General features: G+C 41.2%; 1 protein-coding gene across 5 annotated transcripts in view; it reads left to right on the top strand.

Annotated features, from left to right (window-relative positions):
• FYN (FYN proto-oncogene, Src family tyrosine kinase) overlaps positions 1 to 20233 on the top strand; it is a 141937-nt gene that overhangs the window by 52266 nt on the left and 69438 nt on the right. For 4 of the 5 annotated variants that reach the window (XM_069851728.1, XM_069851726.1, XM_069851730.1 and 1 more), the window contains exon 2: positions 9289 to 9360. The exons of the other annotated variant lie outside the window; for it this stretch is intronic. The gene's annotated coding sequence lies outside the window, so the exon portion shown is untranslated. The remainder of the gene's footprint in view (positions 1 to 9288; positions 9361 to 20233) is intronic. 5 annotated transcript variants of the gene reach the window in all.

The following is a 20233-nucleotide window of genomic DNA, read 5'->3' as shown; positions in this document are numbered from 1 at the left end:
GGATTTGATAAGCTCCACAAGTCTGAAACTGCTGCCTCCTCCTGTCTTCCCTCTTCCTGCCTCTCAGAAGATTAAAGTGAACGTGGCAAAAAGGAAACAGTTTATTTTCAGCTCCTTGTAGTTAGTAATTAGTTTACAGTGCAGCATTTTCATTGTTTGTGTGTTAATCGTGTTGCTATATTCTTTTCTTACACTGTTTACATTTTGCTTCATGGGCTTTCTTTGATATAGAAACAGGTTTACAAATAGCTCACTCTTGCAAGATTTCAGCCCCTTTTCAACGTACTTATGCTTCGCATCAGGAAATGTGACCACATGTAAGTGACACAGCTTCTGCAAAGCCATGCTTTGCTTTCCCCTCCAAGCCCACCCAGCTCCTGTGGTGCGATTGCAGACCATGCCACACTTTCATTTCACACTCCAACAATTTTGGAATTGCAGTAATTAGGAAAACCAAATATACAAAATATGGAGTGGTGAATCCATTAAAATATTACATGTACAAGTCATAAATATTTGACATACTAAAAATTAGCTAAATCTATAACTTGATTGAACTACAAGAGATTCTTTGTAATTCACAGCTCCCTTTTCCTCCCCAATTTGTACTAAAAGGATAGGATATGTGCTGAATTCTGTAAACTTTTAAAGCCTGGAAGTAAACTGACCAGGAGTTAGGACTGTATCTTCCCATGGGTGTATTTCTTATAATTTCTTGCACAACAGGTATGACTGACATTATGGGTACTGTAGTATTGTAACATTAACACATATGTATTATATATATAAGTGTATGTGTATGTTTGTTTTCATCGTACACCATGGATATAATGTCCTCAATTCAAACCTTGCATACTGTTTAACGCACAAAAAATGTTTATGCATAAGATTCTCTCTTAGGCAGGGGGAATTGTTTATAAAAACAATTGTTTATAATGATAATTTTTTGTATATAAAAACTTACATTTACATTGCAATGTAATTGTTCTTCTAAGTGGTCTTTACTGCTTCTGCAGAGTGTTTATAAATATGCTGCTTAGACAGATTCTGCTAAAGGCACTTTAGGGTCAATCCTGTATCTTGAGAAGAAAAACATTTTCTTCCTTGAGACTAAATCAATTTTTAAAACAAAGGCTTCTAAAATCTTACGTTATGCTTGCTCTCTTTTTTTCTTGCTATATTTTTTAACTGTCATAATGATGTGGGTGTTCATTTCTGGCCATAGAAGCAGTTCTGGCATAGAAGATGCCACTGTATATTAGGCAGGTAAGGATGTGCAAGTTGAGGGTGCTGGACAGGGATGCAATGCAGTGCTGGCTCCAGCCACCTTATCCATGCCTCACTGGCTGCCCATGCCGTCCCTCAGCTCCAGGAGTGGCCAGCAGTGTTCCTAGGAGCCAGTTCAGAGGGTTGGAGAGTGCAATCTATTTTTAGGACTATGGGCTCCATTCATATTAAAAAACCAAATTGTTTGGTGCATAGTACTTCTCATTTTTCTGTAAAGAGAAATGCCAGCGCTCTCCCCGCAATTAATGAAGTCATTTTTCTACTGTTTTGAGAGCTAACATATGTTGCTGCAATCACATGCTCCTCATATACGAATAACATTCTCCGTCTAAGTGCGTGCTCGGTATTGAGCTTGCTAATAGCTTCCTCTATTGATTGTTCAGCCCTCGTGATTGCCAGCAGCCGCCTGACACGGGGGCCGGCAGTTCTAGCAGTGCAGCTGAAGCGTGCAGTACCCACACTGGCTTTCGGCTTATGAAGAGATCTAAACTTGCTTCTCCCCCAGGCAGGGTGGATGGCAAGGGATGGCCACAAGACGTGGCATCTTATCAGAGTGATTTCAAAAGGCAGAATTTAGGAATGAGCCATGAGCGCCATTGTGTTTGTCTCTGGTGTCCTTGCTGTGTGGTGCTCCACTTGCTCACCATAACTTCTAACTGTTCCACCATGTATTTCTTAATGCTTTGGCATCTTCTGATTCATTGCATCTGCCTCTGCTGTCTGTATGCATCCACATGCTCTACCTATACTGGCACTCTCCATGCTGGAGTGCTTGGTTAGATGGTGCCTTCATGTGTTCAGATCCCAGTTCCTTTTATTTTTTAAGCTCTCTCCTGTGTTGCAATGTAAGCTGGTGCCTGGAAAAGCAGCTGTGAATGTAAAGAAGTTTTAGTTTAATTTATCCCACTTAAAAGTTGAGAGAGTAAAAAGGTACTAGTATTGCCAACATTGAACTGACAATATCAAGGGCCTTAAACTGCCTGTGGGAGTGAAGCATCCCAGGGAGAAAAAGAGCAAGTGGCGTGTTTAGCAGGGCTGGAAGCCACAGGACACGCAGGACGTGGGGACCAGCTGATAGCAGCATGTCTGCTAAAGATAAGTCAATAGATCTGATGTGTGAGGAGATTAAAGTGGCCAGAAAAGAAGCAGTTCAGCTTATGATCTTTAACACAGTTTGTGGGTTTTTTTCCTCTCCATAGCTTCATTTATAGAAGTAGAAAAAGTTCAAGCAAGGCCTCTGTCTTTTCCTGGTGTTTTTCTCCTGTTTCCTGTTTCATAGGACTTGTTGCTGCTGCCACAGTGACTTTGCACCTGAGTTCCTCCTGCTCCAAACGGAAAGGGCAGCAGTTTGAAAGATGTGTTTTTAGACAGCAGCAAATTTGCTGGTGCAGACAAACATTTTTGTTTTGAAACTACTAATCTCCTTTGGGACTCCTTTAAGGGAAGGACCTAGTTATCCTTATTTACATCTTAAAACTGCACAAAGCTTTCAAGTAACTGTTTTAGAAGTCCAGCAAGTTTCCCATGAAAAATCCAGGGTGCTTGTCCTGTAACCGTTGTCGTCTTTCTAAGTTTCAGCACTGTTCTATGGGAGGAGGAATCATCAGAATGATAGTATTTAGTCTTAGTAGAGCCTGCTAATAGTGTTGATGATTTTTTTTTTTCCTTCTGCTTGTGTCCAGGGTTGTCTGTCCTCATTGCAAGAGTTGCCTCCTGTGGGAGCTCCTTTTTTCTGCCTCTCGGTTCTTCCTCCACAGTTGATGACTGGGCTTTTTTATATCATGTGCCTGCTATCTGTGATCCTCACTTAGCAGGGGATAGTTCCAGGATAACAGGGAGGCTTCTGTCTCTGTCTAAGAGCTAGTCTATAAGCTTCCCTTAAACTTTAAATGTTTCATTGTTGGAAAGCTTTCAGATGTTCACAGGACAAGGGGTCTTTATATGTAATCTGGCATTGCATGGTAGTAGATTGCTTTATGTAAATTAAGATGTGCAGTTCCTTTATAAACTGGCTGTGTAATGTCAGTGTGCAGGAGACTAGTTTGCTTCCTGTGTTCAATGTTGCTTTTCTGAAGTTTTTGTCATTATTTTTTTTTAGTAGGATTAGAAATCTTAAGGTGGTAAGAATAGGCAGAAAATGCTGGACCCTAGGCAGAACTGAACATGCACACCTCCGTACAATCATTCAAACACCAGTGTTGGTAGCCTCCCAGGGAACAGAGTCCTCAAGCCTGCCTAGAAAGGGTGAATCAAGACTCTGTTACTATAGGGCCATAGTACCTTACTACTGAAAAATACTTTCTGTGATTAAATTGTGGCCCAAAAATCTATGTAATATGATGTGTTGTGAAATTAGCATGAATGACATTAGAACATATGAAAGAGGAAGGTTATTGCTCCGTGAACTAACCAACGCTTTCTCTACAAAGTGAATCCAGCTCATTTACAGGTTATGGGTTACATCGATATGTTCATTTGTAAACTTTTCCAACCTGAAAACCTTCCCAAATTTTGACAATAAAATAGCACCCAAGATCCAGGGATGCCTCCTTATCCTTGAGGTTTGAAAAACCAGTGACAGAAGTGTGTTATTAATAGAAAACTGATAGATTCTTATAATTTTGGAGATTTTCTTCTGTGTTTGAGTATCATAAACTGAATTGCATCCACTAGCATTTGGAAAGTATTTTAAGACCACTTTTGACTTCTTCACCCATCTGGAGGAAGTGGCTGGCTGGTCACACAAACTGCAGCAACTGCAACATGTACCATGTAACTGTTTTACACCTTAAATCATGTTTTTATCTGTTTAAATTGATGGGTAAATAATTCATGACAATTTTGGCTTTAATGAGGAATAAGGAGGCTTTGTGGGTCTTGTCTAGGATTGTTCACAGTGGACTTAATCTAAAGATCCTTGAAGTTAGTGGATGTTGATGGATTTGGGAGCGCAGGCTTGGAAAAAAACAGTAAAAAGCAGTGGTTGCTATGTCTTCTGGCAGTGAGTTCTCTTTTGCTGGTGGTGATTAGCTTCATTTTGTTCTCAGTATGAACTGAAAAAAAAATATTTGGAAGCTGATGAGAATAGGCAGATGTTGTCTCATGAACCAGTCAATGTCATGAAACTGAACATGTGAATGATGTGTGGTTATGCTACTTACCACATTCTGTTTCACAAAATACTTTTTTCTTTACAAAAACAAAGTAATTTTTACACAAGGCCACATAAAAACACTGCTGGTGTATGTGCGACACTGGGGCAGAGTGGTATTTCAGTTAAATATTCCAATTTGTTGAAGCTGGTGCTGCTTATCATCCAAGAGTGTTTTATTTTTCTTTAAAGTTTCAACTTAAGTCTTTTGGAATTTCAGCGCAACTTTTCCTTTCTGTTGGTGCACTTGTATTTTACCATGTCTTACCATTTAGGAGGAGATTCTTGGGCAGCTTTCATTTGGACGCCACTTCCATGTTGATAGTGATGTGTTTGTCACAGTTTGGGGTAACCCTATTGTAAACATTTTGGCCTGGGATGGATAGCAAGTAGCAGCTACTTATGGGAAGCTGATGTTGCTTAAATCTAATACTATTCAATTGATTGTACTCATAAACGTCCTCGTTCTTTTAGGTTTTAGATGGCAAGGGAACACTCTTCTTTCCCTGCTCTTCCTTTGACTGGGGTAACAAATAAACTTTTAATATATGCCGTTCAATTATTGTCAGCAGCCTGTTGGATACCTTTGTACACTTATAGCCAACTCTTCATAATAAAAGCGTATCAAAACTTTTCATGGTAAATGCCTTTTGTTAAAAGAACTATTTGTGAAAATAGCGTTCTCCAAAAGAATGCATAAAGCTTTCAGTGAATGGTCACATGGCCACCTGTAGGTTTTCATTTTTCCCAAACACAGAAACATGGGAAGACAAGTTCTCTTCCACTAGCAGATCCAGTCAGGCAAACCTTTTGTCATCTCTTCTTTTTATTTTACTAATTGCTAAAGAGTCCAACAGTGGTGTGCGTCAAAGCCTATATTAATTTGTATTTCCTATGCTGTGTTCTCCAAACACAGCAAAGCTTTTCTGAATGGTGTTAGTCAGAATTTGGAGATAAGTAATATTATCCGAAGCCTTCAAGAAAACGGAATATTCCTCCTACATGCTTAGGTAGAATGAAAATCATTAAGGCTAAAACTGAGTTCCGTTCGGACCCCATACTAAATGCAAAGAAAGAGTGAATCAGCTGTGGTTTTCTTTGCAACTCATGTCCAGCTCTCACCCCCAAACATACAGAAAAAAATCTTCCCTTCCCTTCTCCCTCCCTGTCTTGCTCTACCCTCAAATACCTCATCTCCTTTGTAGCCAGAGGGACGGGGCACATTTTGCATCATCTTCTGAACTCAAGCAAAAAGCATCCTCTGGAAACATTTCAAGCTTTCTACCTGCCATCCCCAAAGTTCAAAAGATCTTTCAAGGCTAGAGACATGGTAAATTGTGTCACTGCCTCAAATTTAAATGGACGCTCCTTTACCTAGCCCTCTTACTAGTTTTTATCATACATGGTTTCAATGAAGGATTTGGACTAGGCTTCTTTAGCATGTATTAAGGCAGCTGCCTGCAATCCACTATGGTACCAGTAGAGTTTTACTGTTGGTGGAAACTAGCACTGCAGCCAAATATATGGACCTGCCATTCCTCAAATCCTACAACTGCCTGTTCATCCTTTCCTCCCTTTTTCCGTAGTGCCAGTGCAGGTTTGGGGTCTTTTTGTTTCCTTTTTTTTTATTGTTGTTGGGTTTGGGTTTTCTTTCAGTTATTTTGCAAACTGGGCTAAAGAATTCACCCAGTTCATTTTAATCCCAGTTGCTCCCCTAGCCCCGTTTGCTGTGCACACGTTTGCTTTGGGGTGAGGGAGGGAGGGAGTGCTGCTGGGGCTGTGTCCAGAAGCTCCACACAAGTGCTCAATCTATTTTTCGCAGTGGTGCCAGCCCCTGTCTTTCAAGTAATCGTGGGACTGGCAGCATAAAGTACAGAGTTTCCCTTATTTGTCAGTTCTCTGGGGAAACTGTTAAATCAGTCTCTTGGTGTAGAAGAAAATAATGAGCTAATCCAGAGTTGGGGTACTATTGGATTGTTTTGGACCTGGCTCGTCTCTTAAGCTCCTAACTTTTCTGCATGCAGATGTTATCCAATTAATTCAGAGACAGAAGTAGATTTTCTTGACTTGATTTTTTCTTTCCAGGCCAAATGCCTGGAAGCTAGGGAGGGAAACAGATGGCACTGGAATAATAACCACCTCCCCTGAGCCTGAGGAAAGCAGTTAAGACCCATTTTTTCTAAGTGTTTTCAGAAATTCCGCCAAAGTGTACAAAAGGTACTGGGGGAAGAAGGGGTGTTGAGTTTTTTCTTTATTCCTTGATATGCCTAGTTTTTTTTCTTAACCACTAAATAAAGTAAGTAAGCAGGGAAGAATGTACTTTGGTTTGTAGTTCTGCGATTAAAAGTGTCCATTCCTAAAATCATTCACAACAACCCTTTCTGATTTGTAATGATGTTTTTTTCTTTTCTCCCCACCCTGAACTCTTCACCCAAAATGAAGTCTCAGCCTTATGAGATCAGAGGTCTGCTTGTTAATCACAATTTAGAGCAGTGTAATCCAGTTGCCACGTTTTAAGGAAGATTTATTTGGCAATTCCTTAACAAAAATTTTATTTCCCTACTTCTTTTTCCTCTAACAATGACCAGTAAAAGTAATGTGATATAAGAAGCCATTCCCCCTTCCTTTCCTGTGGACGCCTACAGCATCCTTCAGGAGAGGTACCAAAGCAAAGATCTGATGCTTCTGCAGCTGAGGCAGGTTTCCACGATCAGTAATGCAGGGCTTCAAGTCATCTGTGTATAGCTGTAAAGTTACTCATCCAGCAGTAATTTCACAGATGCCTCTCTCGTGGAAAATTCAGCCATGTACTTGGTGGGGAATGGGAGTTTAAAGCAGTTCAAATTCAGTCTGGCTTCACTGGCAGTGACACTTGGGCACTGAAACATGTGTCCTTCTCAGTTTGCTGTACAGTTACTGCTCCCAAACTTGAACACCAGCAGAATCATAGCTCCTCCATCTTCTAGGAGTTTGCAATCTAAATGTTTTAACATCATTGTTAGTCTGTGCCCTGTGAGTTGTTCTTTCAAAGATTTTGCCTCTAGGAAAAGCAAGGAGTAGCTGTCATCTGAAATTTACTCAGGGTTGGCAAAATGATGGCATTTGTCACTTCTGCTCTCTTTCTTCTTCAAAATGGCTCTAGTGTGTGTCAAACTAGATATTGCATTAACCGACTGACTTATCCTTCTTTGTTCTTATAGAGAACATAGAGTAATTAATATAGTCTAAAAACATAGTGTGGCACAGCCCCTTTTCTGTGTGTGTGTAGTTTTCAAACAACTAGAGCTGTACATGCGTCATATTTCAAAACCATTTTGTTAAAGCAAAATCACCAGGAGATACCGGGCTGACCAACTTTTTTAAGGCTGGGTCTAAAATAATTGGCACACTTGGTGTTTGCTGCTGCATGTTGTTGATCTTGTCTCCCTGAAGTCTGAGTAGCTGTAATGTCAGTGACAGTGATGTGTCTGAGCAGTCTGGAGGAGTCCTGAAAGGCTGTGGATGTGGTCTTCCTGGACTTCAGCAAAGCCTTTGACACAGTTTCTCACAGCGTTCTGCTTGAGAAACTGTCAGCCTCTGGGCTGGACAGGCGCACACTCTCCTGGGTGGAAAACTGGTTGGATGGCCGGGCCCAGAGAGTGGTGGGAAATGGTGTGAAATCCAGCTGGAGGCCAGTGACAAGTGGGGTTCCCCAGGGCTCAGTGCTGGGTCCAGCCCTGTTCAATGTCTTCATCAATGATCTGGATGAAGGCATCGAGTGCACCCTTAGCAAGTTTGCGGATGACACTAAGCTGGGTGGAAGTGTCGATCTGCTGGAGGGTCGGGAGGCTCTGCAAAGGGATCTGAACAGGCTGGACCGCTGGGCAGAGTCCAATGGCATGAGGTTTAACAAGGCCAAATGCCGGGTCCTGCACTTGGGGCACAACAACCCTATGCAGTGCTACAGACTGGGAGATGTCTGTCTAGAAAGCTGCCTGGAGGAGAGGGACCTGGGGGTGTTGGTTGACAGCCGACTGAATATGAGCCAGCAGTGTGCCCAGGTGGCCAAGAAGGCCAATGGCATCTTGGCTTGTATCAGAAACGGCGTGACCAGCAGGTCCAGGGAGGTTATCCTCCCTCTGTACTCGGCACTGGTGAGACCGCTCCTCGAATACTGTGTTCAGTTCTGGGCCCCTCACCACAAGAAGGATGTTGAGGCTCTGGAGAGAGTCCAGAGAAGAGCAACAAAGCTGGTGAAGGGGCTGGAGAACAGGCCTTATGAGGAGCGGCTGAGAGAGCTGGGGTTGTTTAGCCTGGAGAAGAGGAGGCTGAGGGGAGACCTCATTGCTCTCTACAACTACCTGAAAGGAGGTTGTAGAGAGGAGGGTGCTGGCGTCTTCTCCCAAGTGATAGGGGACAGGACAAGAGGGAATGGCCTCAAGCTCCGCCAGGGGAGGTTTAGGCTAGACGTTAGGAAAAAATTCTTTACAGAAAGGGTCATTGGGCACTGGAACAGGCTGCCCAGGGAGGTGGTTGAGTCACCTTCCCTGGAGGTGTTTAAGGCACGGGTGGACGAGGTGCTGAGGGATATGGTTTAGTGTTTGGTAGGAACGGTTGGACTCGGTGATCCGGTGGGTCTCTTCCAACCTGGTTATTCTGTGATTCTGTGATTCTATTTTAATATTATACATAATACTGGTGGAATTTAATAATTAATTGTGAAGGATCAAATCTAATTACCTTTTTCCATAAAACAGGAAAAATGCTGGAAGTTTGGTAATCAATGCTAGCAGAGTCAGAAAGAAGTGTAGCGTAATTTTTTATGTTCCAGTCACTAATATTTTTCTTTCTTTTTCTCTCTCATTTCACAGGGCACGTTTTTGAGCCATTTTTTGAGGAAATGTGGTGAATGTAAACTTGTTCTGTTTGGGGGGAAAATTCTGGTAAGTGGTGCTGTCTTGATCAGTTTTGATTTTCAAAAAGAGTTTCAGAAAGATTGTTTTAGCTTTTTTTTCAGTTTTGGGGGGATTTTTTTAGCTGATGGGAAGTACAGAGACATGGTTGATTATATGTGTTTTTCTTCCTCCGATATGGCGACTCACAGTATGAGAAGCATTGACGGAAAGCAGCATGCTGAGCCTCGAGGCAAGGAATGCCATTTTATTTGCTCCAGTGGCATCTGCTTATTGTGTTTGTAGCTGTTTTGCTGAAGAGGGATTGAGCTAAAACCTAGAGCAGAAGAAACACGAAGGCCTAATTTAAAAACATGGGAAACAAACCAGCAGGCTAGTGATATAAAAAATCAGGAGCAAAATAATGTAGAGGGAGCACGTGCCTCCCAAAGTGATGGGGGTGTCTGGGCAGTCTTTCCTTCATTCCTAAAGTGTCTGACTGGCACTCTTACCACATGGAGCTAGAATGGTTATGCCTGAGAGGTAAGAAGGTAGTTAATGCTTTTGTTTGCTATACAAGTTTTCGTATTCCTCCTTTCTGTCCCACATGACAAGTTGTGCTGCTTCTCTGCATGTTCTGTATGCAACACTTCAGAGGCACCAGCTTTCAACAGACTTCTGGTCTACAGGCACTGTGGGAATAGGGCATGTCACGTATGATGTGTCTGTACTGCTGAGCTGCACTGCTGTAAGGAGAAGGAGGCACAGAAGAAAGGGAGTTATTAGTGACATGCCCCAGCTGGAGGGAATTAATCCTGAGAAAACTCTTCCAACCTGCAAAAAAGCAGCAGATCTGGAGGAGTTTGTAGGCCCATCTTCCTTTTCCCGGTAGGAGACTCAATATATAGAGTTCTGGCTGGTGCCAATTGATTACAATCGCCCCAGTGAAAAAAAAAAACGAGCCCGCAAAAGATTCTCTTCTTTCTTTCCCTTGGCCAAGCAGCATTTTTTTCTTCAGCCAGCATGTACCAGTTGCAGATGAAAACTAGCTTATTCTCCTCTGGCAAAAGACTTCAGAGTCAGATAGCCTGCAGGGTAATAAACTGAAAATCAAAGACCAGCTCTGTGAGATCACTTTTTCTTTTCTGCCATTTAAAAAAACAGATGTTGTTACATCATACAGAGACATTTGAATTAGCTAGCAGATGTTTAAATGTAGATTATTTAGCCTTCTGCAGAATGTATAGTCTTAAAGATAAGACAAGATGAGATAACAAGATCAGAATTTAGTAAAAAAGTCGGCCAAACACATGAAGAGTCGTGTACAACTGTACCTCAGTAAGCCCTACTGCAGTTCATTCTTTAAAGCAATTTTCTGTCTACAGTTTGACTTTTCTGACAATGGTGCATGTTGTAGGCTTGCACCTATAGCCCTGTACTTTGAAATTTGAACTATTATTTAACTAGAATTTAGTAGTAGGGCAAAAGGCAAGCCACGGATCATCAGCATGAACTCATTAGTCCATGGGATTCTGTTGCTGCAAAAGAGGATAGGATCTATATCCAGTTTCCTTTCTGGTGGCAGTATCGATACTTTGATCCTGGAAGTTGTCTGGTATCCTTACAGATTGGCTGATCTTTGTGTGGGGTGTGACAAAGCTATGCTGCTCACAGGTCAAGGAGTAGTTATAAGTCAGAAATAGAGATGTTGTGTAACACCGGGGAGGGGAGAAAGATTTATCAGCAAACTCAGTAGTTAGATTGTTGTGTTTTAATTTCCCTTCAAAGATGCATCAGCTGAGACCAGCCTAGTCTCCACGGCTGGCCTTAATAAAACAGCATGATTCAAGAGCAGCAAGAGGAAAGAGACAGAAGCAGCATGTTTCTTGGAATCACAGTGTAGTTTTGGTTGGAGGAAACTGCCTGATGTCAGCTTGTCCAAACCCTACTTGAAACAGGTCCTATTAGGTCAGGTTGCTCAGGGGCTTGATTTTCCAAATTCAACTGAATGGCAAGGCTGGAAACTACAACCTCTTGGAGCACTTGTTCCCATGTCTGACCATCCTTAGAGTGAAAGCTTACAGACAAGGAAACAGTTTTGCCTAGTCTCTGTCCCTAACCCACTGAATCCAAAAAGGACTGGATATCAAGAGAACATTTTGAGTTTATCTTGATGTAACAGCTGAGCTCAGAGGCTCCGTTGTTGTTTATTCATCTTGTATCAAAGTCCTAGAAAAAGGTCATGCAGCCTCCAGATCAAAAATTTATAGTGGTTTTAGGGGCTGATTAGAGAAGTATACTTGAATTCTGGAAGAGAAATCTTGGCTGAATTTAGAACTCCTTCAGCTAAGCTGATGATACCTTTCTGAGGAGTGTGAGAAGAGACCTTTTTTGATGAGATTTCTATAAAGCAGCCTTGTGGATGTCAGAGTAGATATTTGCATAGTGCTACAGGTTTGACCTCTCTTTCATTGAGCACAGCATTCAACAGCCATCCCTCCACATGAAATACTTACACAGCTGCAAGGAGTTCCAAGAAGCATGGCTTATCTAGGACAGAAAACCTTGGGGGGTGATCTGCGTTTCATTTTCTTCCCTGCTCAGGCTGCTTTTAGCCAGTCCAGGCTCCCCTTGAAACTCTTGCCTTTAAGAGTTCTTTTGCATTTCTAAGCATGACCTAGGCTGTACAGTACTGTACAGACAGTCCCTGTCCATCTAGAACCTGTAGTTGGCTACAGCCACCGAGATCAGAGGAGGATCAAGATGTGAAGTGAATAGAGGGGCTGCCGTATCGTAAACCCGACCTACATATTCCTGCACCAGGTGTACCACCGTGTGCTCATCCTTTTTCCTATAGATTTCCTCTTCCCAGGAAAGCTGTGAACGATTTGAATGCAGGCCTTGCAAATTGAATGTATACCTTGGCGCCTCAAAATCCACAACTCTTTTCACTTTGAATTTAGGCAGGGATGCCTCCCCAAGTTCAAGGCTTTTATTGTTTCAGCTCAAATCTGAGATGCTGTGCTCCTATCTGCACACACCTCTGTAAATTAGAAGCAACTGCACATCTTAAAGGTTTCAGTTATTCCGAGTTGCTCAGCTATCTAGTGGAAAAATTGAATTTCAGCTGCTAGGACACTCATCTTGTGTTTTGTTTTGGGTTTTTTTCCCATTAAGGACAGGCATATTTTTCTTCTCTATATATTTTAAACAAATAAAATTGTAGCAGGCAGTACTGATTTTTAGAAATTATAGAAAAATAGATTTTCAGTATCTTTATACATATTTAATTTGCTTGCTTTTAGAAAAAATAGTGATACCCTCTGTTCAGTTTATATGATGAAATTCTTTACATCCTTGATATCTACCAAAAATGCTATTGAATTTCTATTGGTGATTCTTCTTCTTATGTCAGGTTTATAAGATAAAGTATTATAGAGCAACTATGCATTATCTGCAAAGAGCTTGCAATGTGCACTCTCACGGCAAAAATAACCCGCTGTAACTTTTGCCTTATGACCTGTATTCTGCCATGGCCACTAGAGGCTTTGCCAGAATCATTAGCTGTTCTCTGTAATTAGGGCTGACCTGGTGCATTTTGGTCCTATTTCTAGTAGCTTTTCATTTTCCAGAGTCATTAATTTGGGCAGTGATGTGCCTCATAATGTGCTTTTGTTGCATATCTTCATTCTCTTTTCCTGTGGGCTGAAGATTTTCATGCATCTTTAGGAAAGAAAGTGTGTGGAAATGCTTGAGCATTTTAAAATATCTTGGGGTTTACCAAGAATTGCTATGCTATGCTTGTAATTCCTTCAATTTTAGTGTGTTTCTTTTCTTCCAGTCTATTCTGTGTGAAAGATGTGCACGTTGGTGCTGTGAATGTGGTAAGTGTTAAACCTGGTCCATTAGATTTCTAAGTTTCTGCCCAGACCTGAATGTCTCCAGTCCTAGCCAGGCTGGAGCTAGTCTGCTTTCTTAAGAGATGTGAAGCATTGTTGTACTTGTGTTCAATTTATTAAATCAGATAACCCTGCGCGGGGAGGTCATGTTCCAGTCTCTTGCAGAAGAGATCTCTGTATCTCAGTCTCTGTTGTTTTCCCAAATGTTTTCCTACATCTCAGTGGTAATCCCTTTAGTTTAGCTTTTTTTCCCCCTGAAGTTGAGGTGATGCAATTTTTGGAATTGCTTAGCAAAAGAGGGTTAGTCTGTGGGGCATCTATCTGGATTATCCCTCCTGCTGTAGCCAGTGGAGAAGGGAGAGGAAAGGACAGTGAAGACAGCGGGTGGAGCAACGTACTACATGCAGCTATACCTCTCAGCTTTCTTAGCTGACTCAATGGCAGAAATCTTTGCAGTGGATCATGATGTTATAGCAGCTTGAAGATCCATGATAGGATTTTGCAAGTGATAAATTGGTTGGGTTTTTTTAATATAGATAACAGCCCAAATGCTCTGTTGAATGAAAAGCATTAAATTTGAAAATTCAAATGTGACTTTAGGGACTGTTACATCAACTTTGCTCTTTTCTGTATGTGCATCAGGGTATTTTTGTCACTGAGCAACTGATACAAAAACTCCTGTTCCATCACACTAGCATGTTCTTCTACCTTCTGTTCCCCTTCCTCCTCTCTAGAGGACTGTATAAAAGCCAGGATATGATACACTGCAAGGGCCTTTACCATCCAACCCACTATGGGTTCAGATTTAGATACGGAACAGTCTTGCACCTGGTTTCACATCCAGCTCTGATCATTTAATATTAAAGTATGAGTGCAGCTTGGAGCAGGCAGGTCCCACCCAGCTGGTAGCAGGGTCCTAGGGCATTGTAGGTGGAATCACCAGGGAGTCCAGTTGCTAGGAAGCATCACCTCCTTAGTGAGCTCATGGAAATGGAGACTTATTTTTTCAGAGGTTAGTAATTCAGTCATGTTTGTGAGTTTTCTGCAGAGAACAAAATACAAAGATTTTGCCTTGACACCTTGCAAGTTTGTAGTCCAAATCACAAAAGCTCTCAAGCTGCTCAAGGAGTGACCAGAAGCTTTTAACATGAACAAATCACTCTAGTCTCCCATGCTTTGTTTTAGAATTAGCTTGAAAATTTTTGGCTGAAGCCATGCCAAAAATCCAAAACAGCAACAAAGCAAGGGAAAAAAACCTCCCAGTAAACATCCAGCACAGAGAACATTGCCAAACTTGGAACTGTTTGTGCCAAGTTTATAATCCGGCAGCAACAGGGTCTTAGTAGGTAACGCTCTCAACACGCAGCTAATGAGCCCTGCAGCACAGGGAGTGAGGAACACCACAGAGAGAGGCAACGCTCGTACTCAGTGCCTGGTTTGCATGATGTGCTGTTTGTAAGACACGAATCATACTCAAGATTAAAAGGAACAGAGAGCATGATTTCTGGGCATCAAATAAAGCTGTTTCTGTGGGTAAGACTCTTAACTGAATGAATACATGTTGTAGCAATAACTACTTTTGTAGGCTGAGTTCAGAGTGCGTGGATGGGTATAGATTTTCCTGACCTGAGCCTGCCACAGCGCTGATTTACTTCTTGAGATCTTCTTTTAGGAAATACAGGGGGAGGGGGACAATTAATATAATTCTCTGGACATTAATTCTGCCTCATCAATAGTTTATGGATTTAATAGATTTGAGAGCTACAATCATTTGGGAAATCATTTTATCAGCCAAGCACAGTGGAGATTGCTGAAACTAAATGGAGGACAGAATGCATATGTGTGTGTGATATAAGATGCTTTGGTATCAAGAAGATTTAGTTATTATGGGATTTCTTTAGGAGATTTCTTTGTGCTTTTTATGAAACATTATGTTCAGCACTACATACTTTGCATATAGACAAGTTATCCCTTCAATAAAAGTTTGGAATGGATCTCTAGGCATAAGTGCTGGTTTTCACCTCATAGCATAAGCACGCTGCTCTAGTTCTTCATCTCTCATTACATCTCCCTCTCGCGAAAATGCTTGTCTGGCACAAACATAATGAAACTGCATATAAAGGAGCATGAAGAAGAGGAGGGTACATCTTGTTGCAGATTACCAAAGCTGAGCATTTTTGGACATTCAGTTGTTTATATCAATCAGTTTCCTAAGCTCAAAGATAAAAGAAAGTCTGGGAAGCTATCCAGAAATCCAAGAAGAGAAACTAAAGAAGATAGTGTGAAGATCATGCATTAGTGCATGTTTTGAGGATGCCTGCAGTGCTGTGTCACAATAACCATTTGAAAATAAAAAAGAAGATGGGTGGATCTTGAAGGCCAGTTCTTGGTAGTGGAGGAAATTCCTGCTTGACGTGTCTTTCTCCACCAGCTGAGGCAGTAAGCTCTGTCAGGGAACACTCCACATCGTCTTTCAGCAGCCTTGATAGCAACAGTGGGCAGCATTCACAGCCTCCAAGGGATCCCAGACAGCCTCCACTAGTCTAGGAGAGTCAGCTCTTCCCAAGACACATCATCAGGGAAATCACTGGTGGTAATTTTTAGAAAATATCCAGAAACCTTAAATTGATGAGAAGTTCCTATTCATGCTGAAGGTATCATCACCCTGAAAACCTCAGAGCTAACAGAGATTTATACAGCCTTCTGATAAATAGCGTTTTGTCCTTGTGACCTTTATATCTATTCTCCAACCACCTATAGGAACATATCTAATATAGCAAGTCATATTGCTCTTATTGTTTTTAGGGAAAGGAAAATAATAAAAGATTCAACTGTGTAAATGTCATTCCTGCCCAGCCCATTTAGTATTATGAGACAGGGAGAAGTCTGATTTGAAATTTTCCCTCTGGCAAAAGCTGGAAAAGCCTTGAAGATTGTGTGCATCCTTATCCTTAATCATGTAATGCAACAGCAGCAGTGAGCAGTGATACAATCCACCAGCTCAGTCTGCTAGGGTTTTGAATGCTGTGCTAAATGCTGAGAATCTTGCCTTTCTAGTCTTACAAGGTGGTATCTAATCTTGTAACAAACTCTCAGACCATATTGATTTACTGACACAAATTCCACTTTTTTTTTTATCGAACTGCATTTGATACCTTGTATTTTGTTTTGTGCAAAAATCATGATAACTGAAGCAAGTGGCTTCACAGGCAGAAGGATAAAAATAGAAATAGTATGATTTTTTAGATCCTTTGTTTAACTATTAATTTAAAATATGCATAGGTGTTAGATGTGATCGGAAATGTTAACTAATTTGGTCCCCAGTTAGCAAATGTTCCCATTAAGTTAAGATGCTAGTTAGAAAGAAGACTCTGTGGAAAGAAACTAGAACTGCACGTTTTGAAAACAGGATTTCAGGTCATTTCTTGTCTTCTTCTGTTGCTTTTCAGGAGTTAAAAGTATTTCTCTTTTTTTTAGTGGGAACTTCTACCAAATTATAGCACAGTCTGCATAAAGCTAGCGGTTGCATCCGTGCAACAACGCCCATTGCTGCATGATGGATGATGGGTCAATTAGCTGTAATTGAACTGTATCATCAGTTTAGGAAAGTCCTCATTTTGTTATGGTATTTGTTGGTTGTGCATGACAGTTAGGAGTTGTCTGGTTTCCCCCTTCTGCTAATTCTGCAATAGTAGGACATTAGTCTCTCTCTGCATGCCATATACTGTCAAACATGATCCCCTTTTCCCCCTATTTCTTTCCAATTACATCCTTTAATGAGAAATATTAAGGCAACTATGTGTCTTTATTCTTGTAAAACAGAGGCTGATGGAAGATACAGTGCGTGAAATTCTGCTCTATCTGTTGAGCAGGGTATCTCCAAATACATCTGTAGACATATACGAGGTACAACACAAAAGAACAGGACTGTGCCTGTAACTCTTTTTAGTTAACAAATTAAGAAAATCAACTACGATCACCTTCAAAACAGCCCCCTTCTGAGTTGACACACAGCTGCATAAGATGCTGCCAGTGTTCAAAGCAGTTCCGCAGATTATGTTCTGAGAGGCTGTTGATGATCTCTATTGTTTTTGCTTTCATATCTTCTACTGACAAAAGATGGATTCCTTTGAGCACTGTCTTGATGATGGGGAATAGGTAGTTATTAGCTAAGAACTGCTTCACAGACTGCATCATGAACTGGCTCATTTTATCCATGTTAACTCACTGTTCACTCTTGCACACCAACATTTTCTGACCACAGGAAAGAAAACATCTGTGTTTGAACATGCAGCCACTTGTACTGAGTGAAGCGATCGAGGTGAGCCGGGTCTTACTGTGACAGGTTAGAACCTGTTCTATCACCATGTCTTTGTCTCTCCCCTCTCACTCTTGGTTCTCGAGCTACAGGGTTAGTCTTGTTTTGTTTGTCGGATCTCATAGAAAATATAGGAACTGACAGCTGATAGATGCTGTAGACTTCTCATTGTTTTCTCCCATGGTGATTATACCAAATGTGTCAAAACACAGAGAAAAAAACTTGTATATGAGTTAGGTGGCATCTTTTTTGGCTGGGAAGACTACACATCAACAGTCCTATTTTTAAGATCCTCTATGAGCATTTTGCTATCTGCTAAATGCCTTTGCTGGAGACAAAAGTAATTCCATTTGCTTTTCTAAATGTATTGCTCTTGAGTTTTGCCCTTTAACTGAGTGTAATTACACAGGGAGGTTTAGTTTGTGTCTAACCACCAGCCTTCCTGTATGTCCTTAGATGTTGTTCAGATATAAGCATGCAGTTGTAAATGACAGCATGTATCTTTTTTTTTTTTTTATTAGACTGTTTATAATCAGGTGATTCAGATGAAGAGAGAGAGAGCACTATCCAGAGCTGACAAATCAGAAGAAGAGCTTGTGTTGAATCAAGGGGCTGCTGGCAGCAGCCTTTTTCTCACCCTGAGGAAGTAAGAGTGTGCCAAAGACACAAGCTGGTGTAAAGCAGAATTCTTGTATGTTGTTGCTGAAGTATTCATCATTTCTGTGTTAGTGTAGCATGTGCCTTCCACATGTGTGTCATCCTCTGCACGTGGTATAGATGTTATCCCGAAACAGTTATTTGGAGAAACTCATCTGGTCGTGTGTGTGGAATATGCCATTGACTGTTATCAACAATAGTGAATCTTGCAAGTAATTGTGACTCCTGTCTTGCTCTGAGCAGTTTCATGTGGCTTGAGCTCAGTAACAAGTGCAGCAGCCTTCATCTAATATCTTGCAGCAGTGTGCAAAAGGGCTTATGTGTTGCATAGTACGCAGAAAGCAGCCCGCCTTGAAGACATTTCAGTAAGTGGATATTGGGCAGAGCTCTGAGAAAGGAGTTCCATTTCCAGGCAGCACTTGAGCTACTCTCTGTGCATGAGCAGGGAGGGGTTTTGGGGAAGACCTCACACTCAGATCATTTTTGTTACTTTGCTTTCCTCATCCAGTTTAGGTCCCCCAACTTGCGTCTGCTTTTACCCGTGCTTCTGTGAATGTGTGATTTTGGTGAATGTATGCGAGACCTGGGTTTTTGATTTTGTGGGAAACACAGACCTGTTACTCCAGCATTGCAAGACCCCTCTTACAACACCTTTAAGTTTCCAGAAATCAAAAGAAAATTATTATTTTCCATTAAGGCATGTATTACAGACATTATTGAAAGTCATGTGTATTGCAGGGGACTGCAAATTGGTGTATGAAATATTTCACAGAATCACAGCATCATTAGGTTGCGAAAGACCCACTGGGTCATTGAGTCCAGCCATTCCTATCGACCACTAAACTATGCGCCTCAGCACCTCATCCACCCATCTTTTAAACACCTCATTAAGTACCTCAGCCTTGTCCTCATCCTTTGTCACAGTTGTTCCATTTGCATCCAACAGGGACTGAATATTCTCCCTGGTTCTCCTTTTATTGTTTATGTGTTTATAGAATGATTTTTTGTTGTCTTTCACCAACTTGGCCAATCTGAGCTCTAGCTGGGCTTTAGCCGTTCTGGTTTTTATTCTGCACAATTTCACTTCCTCCCTGTAGTCCACCCAAAACGCCTGTCCCTTCTTCCAAAGCTCATAGACATTCCTCTTCTTTTTGATGTCCCTCAAGATCTCCCTGCTCAACCAAGCTGCTTAACATCAAAAGTTTCTATTGCTGTATTAAATATTTCCCTGATTATGTTTCTGATTAAAGAAAAAAAAGTCTAAGCTGTCACTTCTAACCACCTCTTCTTATCAAAGAAACTCTTCCTCAATACCATGAGAGACCAGTACCATTCCAGGCCACCAATACTGCTTCAGCAGGAGCTGTAAGAGTGCTGCTGTGTGGAGTATTTTATGTCAAATTATCACTGCTACTTCACTTCCATTGTAGCCAGCAATTCTCATGGTATTTTTTCCCATTATATAACTGTCCTACAAGTTACCCATGGATAGTGTCAATGTCTTGCTATCTTCTTTTCTTTTTGTATCTCTTATGTCTGGGATAACTTCTAGTAGCTTTAAGCTGTAGCTCTAGGCTCTTCTGGGGTGGAGATGCTTCTGCTGCTCACCCAGACAAGAACTTCCTTTATTTAAAACAAGACATAAGGGTGAAAATTTTATATATATATATATTTAAATCTTTTAAATTCTGTGGTAGAGGAGGAAGACACCCTACACATGATTGACAATTAGTTGTATAGTTTCTTCAGGTTGATAAAAAAATCTGTTCTTTGATAGACAGTTCTCTAATGATATTGGACAGTGCGAGCAGCAAATTGAATATGCTGTGCAAGTCAGGGTTGGTTGAAACACCAGAAAACTGTGAAAGTCTGTGAGAAGTCCCCTTGGAGCTTGCTTTGTCTGCTTGCGACTTGCCGTTTCTTGTATTTAACTAGTTTGAATCCAGGTCATCTGTCCTAGGCTTATCTATGTCAGTAGGGTGGTGGAGTGTGAAGGGAGCAGTTTTTAGTCCGTCTTTCCATCTTTCCTTCTTTCCTTCCTGCCTCCCTC

This window comes from Phaenicophaeus curvirostris, chromosome 2 (assembly GCF_032191515.1).
Source record: "Phaenicophaeus curvirostris isolate KB17595 chromosome 2, BPBGC_Pcur_1.0, whole genome shotgun sequence".
In the NCBI taxonomy this organism is placed as follows: domain Eukaryota; kingdom Metazoa; phylum Chordata; class Aves; order Cuculiformes; family Cuculidae; genus Phaenicophaeus; species Phaenicophaeus curvirostris.
Note: the sequence above shows the minus strand (reverse complement) of the source record. Positions and strands in the feature narration are given on the sequence as shown.